General features: G+C 35.6%; 1 pseudogene; it reads right to left on the bottom strand.

The window, feature by feature from the left end:
- Nucleotides 1-220: 220 nt before the first annotated feature.
- LOC149146879 (cyclin-dependent kinases regulatory subunit 1 pseudogene) lies at nucleotides 221-977 on the bottom strand (annotated as a pseudogene).
- Nucleotides 978-11,284: the final 10,307 nt, after the last annotated feature.

The raw sequence follows: 11,284 nt of genomic DNA, 5'->3' as shown, positions 1-11,284 counted from the left end.
TTTATATTTTCATAATGAATTTTTATAATGCACAAGGAATACAAAACTTTACACTCAGTAGATCAACATGATCATTCATTCGTATGTTCATATTATGTTTAATTTTGACCTTAGAATATTATGTAAAAGATTAAGCCTAATTTTATAATTATTCTTAAAAATCCAAATCCTCTGAAACGTCCTTTTTTATTTTCTTTAACAATGTGCAGAGCGTCAGCCATCAACTTTGTTGTGCTTCCTGTTGCTGGTTTCGTTGGAAATTCAAAGGTTTTCTGAATAACAGAATGTGCCGTTCAGGGCCGTGAATAGCATAGTGCACCCAGCCCCTAGACTGCTCAATCCCAAATTTTCGCCATTCATCCTGCATAAATAACAATTAGGTTAGTTCAAAACAATTTAACTACAACATTAAAAGACAAACTATGAACTTAGATAGGTATAGTAAACTTAGAAAAGTATAGTAAACTTAGGTGTTACAAAATAGATAGGTATAGTAAACTTAGAAAAGTAAGCAAAGCGCTCTCCCACTCATTTCAGAAAAATACTGAGAAGATAAAATACTATGCGTGGAAATAAGAGCCCACACTAACTGTTAAATTCATAAATTGTCGTTCCAACAGTGTAACTAAACCCTACACTGAAACCTAAATCTTCGACAGTGCTATCACCCATACGAAGACGGAAGCCTTACCTCAGTCAAAAGCCGATCCCTCGGAAGATGCTGCGCAACATCACGGGGAAGCGTCACATGCCTGAGCAAACAAAGAAACATCACACTCAAAGCGTTATCCCTAAGCCTCAACAGAAAACCTTTTTTAACCTAAATTTCTCTTCAAACCCTAACCCTAATTTGTAGATGCTGAAAGGAGTACGTCTGACTATAAATCTTTAAAATGCCTTCGAATGAGAAATAAATATTATCACCTGTACTCATAGTCATCGTCGTAGTATTTTTCAGAATACCGAATCTCAGGCATTTTGCGGCCTCTACAACAATCAAGAATATTTCGCAGATTGGATTTCAAAATAAGTCACAGAAAATTGTGTGAAGACTGCTACGAAATAAGAGATACGTCACTGAAAATCGTGAATACTGCTACCAAATACGACTTTGGTTTCAAGTGTAGAAGCTAAACGATATTTATAATGTTAGGGTTGGAACGACGCAACTTTATAGTGGCTTACTTTCCCATTTTTAATGAATATTTATAGTGGCTTGGTTTCCAATTTTTAATGAATATTTTGATTTTGTTTTCCTAAATAATTAAATATTTTTATTTGTTTATTTTTTTTTTACGACTATTTCTATCTCTTTATAATGTCTAATATACCACTTTGATATTGGAGGGAAATTTAAGTCTTGAATTTACAGTATGGAGTGTCTTAAAAGTCAATCCTATCACTTTCCATCCATCCAACCATTCAAGACAAGTGCATAAAGGTTTTCCAATCTTTTAATTTGCCCCATAATTCAATTTAATTATTATGTAAATGGCTTCACACCACATTTTTAGTGAATCTTTAAATTATATTTTTTGAATAGATAACTCTTTTTTTAGATTTTCCAAAATTTTAATTTAAGTGTATACTTAAATTTAAATTTAAGTATTAAATTTAATATAGCAAAGTATTAATATAGCTTTATTGTTGCTATACATAATGATATGAGAGCTATATTGCTGCTATTCATAATGATATGAGAGTGTGGCTAATCAATATCACACATATTAAATTCATTTTACTATATTAACCTTAAGACACAAAACAAATAGCATAATAAGTGCTCAGCCCAATACATGAAAAGAGAGATAAATGTGTAGATACAAAAATGAAGAAAAAACACTTGAGTTCTTTCCAAATGGTCTTCAATTTATAACAATTTCTCGTGAGGAAGTGAATGCTTTGTAAGCGCAAACTTACAAAAATAGCAAGCTCGAAGCACTTAAGATGATGAGGATATCAACAGTTATGAAAGACCAAATTGTAGTTGTTTTACTCTTCACGAGAGAATATTTAGACTTAGAAATTGTTCAAAAGAAATCCTCCCCTTCTAGCTTCTTGTACCCAACTCTAGCACCCCTCCTTTGTGTACTAAATGTTTGTAGACCTAAGCTAAGTAAAATCTAGGTGTGATATTCTCCCTTGTGTGTTAAATGTTTGTAAAGCTAAGTTGAGTTAAAGCTAGGTGTGACACCCTCCTTTGTGGGTTAAACTGTTCCAAACATAGGCTTAGTAATGCTAGGTGATATGTAATATGAAAAGAAAATGTGTTACTAAATAAATTAATAAAATAAATCACTTGGAGGGTGGACAATCAAGAGAGAGGAGATTCTTGCCAAATCCCATGAGGAATGGGATAGAGATGAATCTTTCATGATAAAGCTTCTAGATGTGATTCTAGATAAGCTTGTATGGATTATCCATCGGATGGATGGGAGATAAAGATCCATCGCACATAAAATCTTTTCCAAAGATAAAGTAAAGTTTTTATGAGGAAAAGCACGAGGTTTTATGACGAAAAGCATGAGCTTTTCTTGAAAGCACCTAAGCAAATGGAAAAATTCTCACGCTATTTAATTACAAGGAATATGCAATGAATATATGTGAATGTTAAGTGGTATTAATATAAAAGGCTACGATATTTGTAGAATATGAAAATGTACATGCAAATATTGTGAACAATGTAGTAAGTACAAGAACAGGAAATTGTTTAATAGTAGTGTTGAATTGGTATTCCTTTTTAAAATGGTTTATCCATCATAGAGTAAGGCACGAACCTAATCAAGATGTGAAAGTAATGTGTGTTGGTAGAGTGGTGATTCCTTCGTTTATAAGATTTATTAAACCTAAGTGAAGATATATATGTATAACCTTGCCTAAAATACGATTGGAGTCTATTCTCACTTTCTCCATTCTTACTTCGGTGTTATTAAAAATTACATGGACAATTATACTATTAGGCACATAAAGCCAAAAGCTCTTGGCCATCAAATATTTTTTTGTGTGTAGCCATGAAAGTCTTTAGGGCATTTCAAATTCAAGATTCGCAAGGCACGAAGTATTATATTGTTTTATGCGTAAATCTTAAATGGAGCCACTTTTGTGAAATTATTACATTTCTAAGATACTACATTTACGGGTGAGTCTATGACAATCCTGCCATCCATGGTCCAAGATGGTTAAAAAAACTAGATATATGATTTTATGAAAATGATATTATTAAAAAAATAAATACTTTTCCAAATCGTTTTGCATGTAGTTACAATGAATTGTACACATAGGACTGCATAAGTGAAGGACTCACAATTTGAATTAGGCCAAAAAAAACCTATAGATATAAGCAAAAGAGAGAAAATGAAGTTTGAATAATTAACATGCAAGAGGGAAATCTATTTTAACATGTTATTATATATACCATAATCTATGCATTGGATATGCATATTAGTAGTCTTGTGTACAACAAATAAACCACGGTAATTAAGAAAAATCAATTCTTAATGCTTTTGACTGATGGAAACTAGATCATGTTAAGATTATAAGTATATTCTTAAGAGTATGAAATTATGCAAATTAAGAGCATACCTTAATGCATATATCTTATATAGATAAGGTTCTATGGGAAAATATCTAACCAATATGAATTATTCTAAATTCGAAAAGAAATTGAGACATGATGAGCATTCTTCTTAGTAAGAAAAATGGTACAATTGTTGTGTCTATGCCTGGCTTAATAAATCACAGAATACGTGAAAGGAGGATTGTATAATAGAGAGACCAAAATTGTGATCTGAAAATCACCCTATGAGTGACTTGAGTTAAAGAATTATTAAATGAAGGTATTATAGACTCATGTGCTCGTGTGTGTCTATGTTAGTTTAGGCAACGAATCGATCAGATTGCAAAATACACAGACACTAGGAATATGGAAAACAACAGAGAAACACAGTAAGTAAATACAAGAACACAACAAATTAATAAGGATTTCACCCTATCCTCGAGGGCTACGTCTCGAGTCTAACTTCCAGTGGTGGACTTCTTTTATTGTGGCTTTAAAGCGGAGAATTACAATGAGGAGCTCAATCTGAGTCTCCTAAAATAGAATTGCTTAGCAGGGTGGTTTCTTGGATTCCCCAAGCCACTAGAGTGCACACACTCTTTTCCCTACCAGCTCTTGACCTCTCTGGTCTTTAATGGGAGGAGCCCAATATGGTGCTCAGTTCCCTAAAAGATCCTCTCAGGGATGGCTTGTTGCTACCTTATGCTGCAAGTCAGCTTGGCTCTCTGTCTTTATGTTTCCTACTCTTTGCTTCACTGTCTCTTCATTCTTTGTCTTCATCTTCTCCTTTTTGTTCTCTCTTCCTCCGTGTGTTCTTTGTTCTCTGTTCATGGCTTTAGAGACAATTGCTCTCATGGCTGATCATCTCCTCTTCCACCTTCGTCGAATTGCCTACTGCTGTTCGCTTGGAGTCCCCTATCTCTACGTCATCCTCAAGGGCTCATAGGGAGTGGCCACTTGTCCTCATACGAACTACGCCAGCTTTTCCTCGTCAGTTCAGTTCTTCAGTTACATCAGGAAATGACTCATCCGCCACCCCAGTGGTCAAATCGGACCTCAAATCCTTATACATCGCGACTCAATCCCCTGTCAAATCCGGTTTCCCCATCGAGCGCGATCTCAGTCGTTAGATGTGGAGCCCCCAGATCCAACGCCATTCACTTATTTTGCTCGGTTGACTTTCTCGACTGTTAGTGCGCGATGAGTGGCGGTTTTCTCTCTCCTCCACTTGCCACGCGTCAAGTGCAGAGTGGAATAGCTCGTTTTTCTCAAATTTCGCTTACCGCTTAAGGGTGTTGCCGATAAATACTGCCAGTTTTGAAGCGTGGGTCTCGCCTTCAGCATTTAGCATTTTCCCCATGACTTTCCCAGCTTCCATGCAACCAAGGGCTTCGGGGCTTTTCCTTCTCGAGGGGTTTTTCCCAGCGATGCTCGATTAGCACTAAGAAACTACCTCCTTTCCCCGATCTGGGCTTCCGAGGCTCTAGTTTCGCCTCCTGCGCAGTCTCCATGGGCCTTGGTCAGCGCGCTTTGATCGAGGTCCTCGTCATTCCACGCTGGCTGCCAACTACCAGTGTTCAGAGGTTTTTCTAATCACTCCATGCTCTTTGAATTTGAAGTTTTGTCCGTGATCCGATACAGTCATGGTTCTCTAATTTTTCTTCATGGATCCAACTCAGGTCACATTGTTCCCACTAAAAATCTTTTGGATCACCAAAATTTGGTTTTCAAGCATCGACTAAGTGGGGGAATTGTTGTCTCACTTGTCCAATCTCAATCCAGTTTACACTGCTTGGCTTTGAACCCTTTATCCCAATCCTGAGGTCCTCAACATCTCCCGTGTACATTTTCCTCACCTTCTTGTCCAGCACTGTGTCTTCTTGTAATTCATTAAGATGTTCAAGTAGCATGTCATCAATAGAAGGCAATTGACTCTGCTCTTCAGGATCCTCAATCATTGAAGGTTCAAACAATCTCAAGCAATATGCATTTACGACTGAGTAGATGTGCATGTAAGGTGGTAGATCAAGATGAAAATCATTTTCACCAATCTTCTCAAGTATCTTGAAGGGTCCATACCTGATATGCTTTAGCTTCTTACTTTCACCTTGCATCATGTCCTTGCTAATATACAGGCAGACCTCGTCGCCAACTTGCAAACTATGCTCCATTCGATGCTTGTCATGCCTAGCCTTGTATTTGGCTTGGCTCTTTTCCAGCTGTTCCTGTATTGCCTAGTGGATCTCCTGGATTTTTCAATGAACCTAGTTGCCTTGTCCACATCACTCTGTCCCCCAACTGTGGTATTTTTACCAAAGACAAAATCCAAAGGAGACCTTGGTGTGAAACCAAAACATGTCTCAAAAGGAGATCTCTGTGTAGAAGAATGTTCGACTTTGTTGTAAGCATGCTGCACATAACACAAATGTTCATCCCAAAGCTTAGGAGGTTTGATACAATATCCTATGAGTAACTGGATTACTGTCCTGCTAACTACTTTTGTGTGGCTATCATTTTGTGGATGAAAAGTTGTGCTTTTCTTTAGTTTGGTGTTCATTGGTTCCCACAGACTTGACCAAACCTTTCCCACAAATTGGGTCTCTCGATGAGATACAATAGAAGTGGGTAATCCAAAATGAACCCATACATGTTCAAAGAACAGTTTTGCAGTTCGTTCAGCTATAATCTATTTATTACAAGGTATCAAAATACACATTTTTTTGAACCTATCCACAACGACATATAGATAATCATGACCTTTTCTAGATTTAGGCAGTCCCCCAACGAAATCCATGGAAACACTTTCCCAAGGGTGAGAAGGTAGTGGTAATGGAGTGTACAAGCCTAGTTTTCTATTGTTGGGCTTGCTTTTAGCACACATATGACACCCTCTTACATAACTAGAAACTGTCTCATTCATTTTTGGCCAATAACAAAATCTTTGCAATTGTGCAACTATTTTACTTACCCCAAAGTGACGTGATATCAGAGAAGTGTGTGCTTCCCTAATTATCTTTATTCTCTCAGTTTGTGGAATGCAAAGCTTCCCACAATGGTATAAGAGTCAGTCCTTTACATGATATTCCAATTCTTCTACTCTTTTTCCTTGATTGAAGTTGCATATACATCTCTAAAGTCTATATCTTGAGCATATTGTTCAATGTAGATTTCATGTAGCACATAATTATGCTTAAGTATAGTAGATGCATTTATAATGGGTCTAGATAACATGTCTGCAACTTTGCTATGTATGCCCTTTTTATATCTCATGACTAAATGGAACTGTAGTAGCAAACCCATCCATCTGTAATGTATTGATTGCTACAACTTAGTTTGGGATTGTAGATATTGAGGTGGTTGATGATCAGTATGTATTACTGTCTGTTTTCCCATTAAGTAATGTTTCCACTTTTTCACACTCTGAACTAATGCATACAATTCTTTTGTCATATGTAGGATAGTTAACTACTGCAGAATTAAATGTATCATAATGATAAAATATGGGTTTACCGTGATGTGTCAACGCTGCTCCCATGGCATAGTCACTGACATCTGTTTGGATCTCAAATGGTTTTTGAAGATCACGCAGTGTTTCTACGGGTGTTGTACTAATCTTTTCTTTCAAGGTGTCGAAGGCTTTCTACTGTTTGCCTCCCCACTAGAACACCTTGTTCAATCATGTCAATAATGTAAGGGAGCTGCAATTGAGGAAAAGTTAGAAATGAACTTCCTCCAATATTGTGTTGCTCCTAAGAAGCTTCTTACTTCTATAGCAGACTTGCGTTTAAGCCAGTTCACAATGACTGCCACTTTAGAGGGATCTATCTTCAATTCACCACCTGCTACTATATGACCCAAATAATTCAGAGATGTTTTGCCAAATTCACATTTTGAGAGTTTAACAATAATTTTTTGTCTTTTCAAAACATCTAATGTCTCTTTAACATGCTTTAAGTGTTCTTCCCATGTTTTTCTAAAAATCAAAATGTCATCTAGATACACAATAACAAAATCATCAAGAAAAGGTCTGAGTACATCATTCATTAATCTCATGAAAGAAGTAGGAGCATTAGTTAAGCCAAAAGGCATAACCAGCCACTCATACAATCCCTGCTTTGTCTTCAAAGCAGTCTTCCATGCATCTTGTTCTACAACTCTAACCTGATGGTATCCACTGTGCAAGTCTAACTTGGAAAAATAAACACCTTCTTTCAATTTATCTAAAAGCTCATCTATGCAAGGAAGGGGATAACGATTTTTTATTTTTATGGATGGAATAATGCATGTGATTCATGTGTGATCACATATGCATGTTAGGGTTATTATGATCATATTTACATTTGTTAAGGAGGTTAAGGATTCTATGGTATTATGCAAAGGTTCATGCATGTGGAATAGTTATGCAAGAATGTCTCCCATAGAATTTTATTGGATTCACCACTATCTATGTCCTCCATAATCAAGCTTGATACTCTTGAGTTCTTGATAAATAACTCATCGTGCCATGTCACATATGGATATTAGGATTTTAATCATTATTCCTAGCCTTATTAGTTAAGCAAAAATCAACATTTATTCCAATTACGCTCACATAGGGATATCAAAGATTTCAAATAAGTGTATGCTTGAATTTAACCCTTTGTTCTAGTTGCCTCTTAATGACTAAGGGCTAATCTAAAGAGTATTGTAATCACTGTATCTATAATGATTAATTTAATACACTTGTGATGGCCACTATTACTCAACTCTAAATGAAGAAATCTTTAATTTAATGGAGCCTAAGGCCGAAATTTCCGAGTAGGCTAATGAGGTTCATTACACTGAGCTATATGGAGTAGTCCACCTCAGTAGAGTTTCATTGATTGGTTTTAACTATAAAACCTCTATAAAGAGGAAATTGAACCTTGAAACTTAAAACATGTCAACATGGTATTGGTTTATTGTCATTGAAAAAGATTAGGATTCCTTAAGGTTAAATACAAATGTTAACATGGTTTATTGAGGAATCATTAACATATGGATGATAATTAAATTGGATCAAGAAATCAAATTTGATGAAGAGTTCTAATCATTATGGGAATATGTTAACTTTTACCCCCATCTAGATTGTGTATCGAAGCATGATTTCTTTACAAACCATATGGTGTCAAAAAATTTGTATTAAGTCAATGCGAAAATAAGTGGCGAAATACTTCCATCAATCTCGAACCGGTATCAACACCTAATTCATGCTGAGTGTGAGGATGCATAAAAAAGATCTCCATAGAATAAATAACACTGAAAACCTAACCATCAAGTTTTTCCTCGTTAAGGTCATGGAGTTGTTGCACGTTAAAATTAAGGTTTGAAGTCGCTAATGCAAAATATTAATTGTTCGACTTTTGACATAAAATTCCTATGTTGTAAATCGAATGTGGAATTGCTTCCAAGAATTAGAAATGAATGAAAGAACTTGGAAGAGTGTTTTTATTTTTATTTTTAAATTTGTAGGTATATAATATAATTGATTCATAAGAACAATACAAAATATGGCCTATCTCAAAGTGAGAGATGTAATTTGGGCAATTAGATCTTCAGATCAATAAAAATTAGAAGTGATAACACCGATATTAGATTTAAGATCAAATGTGGTTGTCATTTATCCATTGATTAGATGGATTCGATAGTTTCATCATAATCCAAACACCTCAGTATCCTAGGCATGGTCCAATAGGTTATGGACAACCATAGATATCGCATTAAATTGAAAATGCAAAAAAAAAAAAAAAACTAGCATCACTATTTCCTTTTGCGTAAGCCACCTCTGTGTCTAACGTACATTCAGTTGATGGTTTTTCTTGCCACTCACCTGCATTCCATTGATCGTGGTCACCTTCTAGCTCCCTAAGAGGCGAGAATTCCACATGTTCATTACCCATATGGATTCGATATAGTTTCCATGATATTCACACCTTGGGAAACATCCATGAGAGCTCAACCTCATCTAATGATCCTGAGAGGTTCCATCCAAAAATCTGACATTCTGGGTTAAGGATATACGGACGCTATTGTCTCTTTGTGCAAGATATGGATAGGACAAGGATTTTCTTTAATATTATAAGCCTTGCAACCGTGGAGGCGGTGGCATCCATTCTTATTTGAGGAAGATGTGATGAAAAAATCCATAGGCTTTTGAGTCATGCCAGCAGTCCAATTAAGAAAAGGCTACTGTAAAAGTAGCGCTATAAAACGTTAACTCCTAAAAGCTCTCCTTCCTTACCTTGCAAACTACTCATAGATTAAAAGTATCGCCAGAAAAGCACTAGGAAGCTATTCATTTATGCAAATTGGAAAACCCCAAACAATTGTTTCCCTTCTCCAAAAAATAAAATCAGAGGGATAAGGGTTGTCAAGATTTCCATGTACCAATGTAATCCTTTCTCAAATTTTCCTACACATAGGAGGCGACTCAGAGATGGTAATTGACATATTTTATTAGGTGTCTCAAACCCAAAGGCAGAAGCGCACACACCATCTTAGAAGGGTAGAAGCAGCATGACCTCGTATATATATAGATTCCAACGAGTTCCATTCTAATTAGCTATCAGAATCATAGTGGGTAAACAAATAATGTAATTGAATTAATGACATGGATGTTGATTTTTCTGTTTAACAACTGAAATGTGCTCACATTAGTTGGTTGGTGTTTCAAAATTATAAGGTCGAGGTGAAGCACCTCCATGCAAGCCTTCACCCATGAAGGGATGGAATGGTTTCAAATGGCATCGCTATTGAGTGATAGCATTGGTATTTGCAGGACCACGATGTCCAAAAAAGTCTGTTTTTAAAGCCGACATGGTCAATAAAATGGCCAACCTAATTTTGTTTAGATTCGGCTTGCATATGGGAAGGAGGAAATTTATTCGAGGCATCCATCTATGCTTAGTGTGGCTTGGTTCCATTCTCTATTTTTAAATCCCGTGCAATATTAGGTGGACATTAGGTGATTCTAATTATATGTATCTGTGGACACTTCCTTAAGTTTCTTTTAGAATCAGTGCTTACGACCTCTCTACAATAAGATTGCGAGGATTTGGAAGGTTTGTATGTCTCTGTGTCATACAAAACCTTGGTTACTTTGCTTTCTTCTTCTATAATGTTTTCTTCGCTATTCGTTTCAAGAACTAAAGACTTATTTTTTGTATTGGGGGATATTTCATATTTGGTGGTAACTATCATAGCAGGTCAAGGTAAACTCATGAAACACCTCCATCCAAGTATTTAAAGCAATGGAATAGTACTAGGTGCAATCGTCAATGAGCAAACAACACGATAAAAGAAATAAAAATTATTTAAAATTACGAACATGGTGATTCAATTGGTCCATAAATTGGTTGTTAAGATTTTAGCTATATATGTGAATGTTAAGTGGTATTAATATAAAAAGCTATGATATTTAAAGAATATGCAATCAATATATGTGAATGTTAAGTGGTATTAATATAAAAAGCCATGATATTTAAAAAATATGAAAACGTACATGCAAGTATTGTGAAACTTGTAGCACGTACAAGAACAAGAAATTGTTTAATAGTAGTGTTCAATTGGTATTCCTTTTTAAAATGGTTTATCCATCATACAGTAAGGCACGGGACTAATTAATATTTGAAAGTAATGTGTGTTGGTGCAATGGTGATTAGTTACTTTATAAGATTTATTAAACCTAGGTGAAATATATATGTATACTGT

Source organism: Pinus tabuliformis, chromosome 9, assembly GCF_031772625.1.
Source record: "Pinus tabuliformis cultivar Carrire ecotype Pingquan chromosome 9, CPIR1, whole genome shotgun sequence".
Lineage (NCBI taxonomy): Eukaryota > Viridiplantae > Streptophyta > Pinopsida > Pinales > Pinaceae > Pinus > Pinus tabuliformis.
This window is presented reverse-complemented; position numbering and strand designations above follow the sequence as displayed.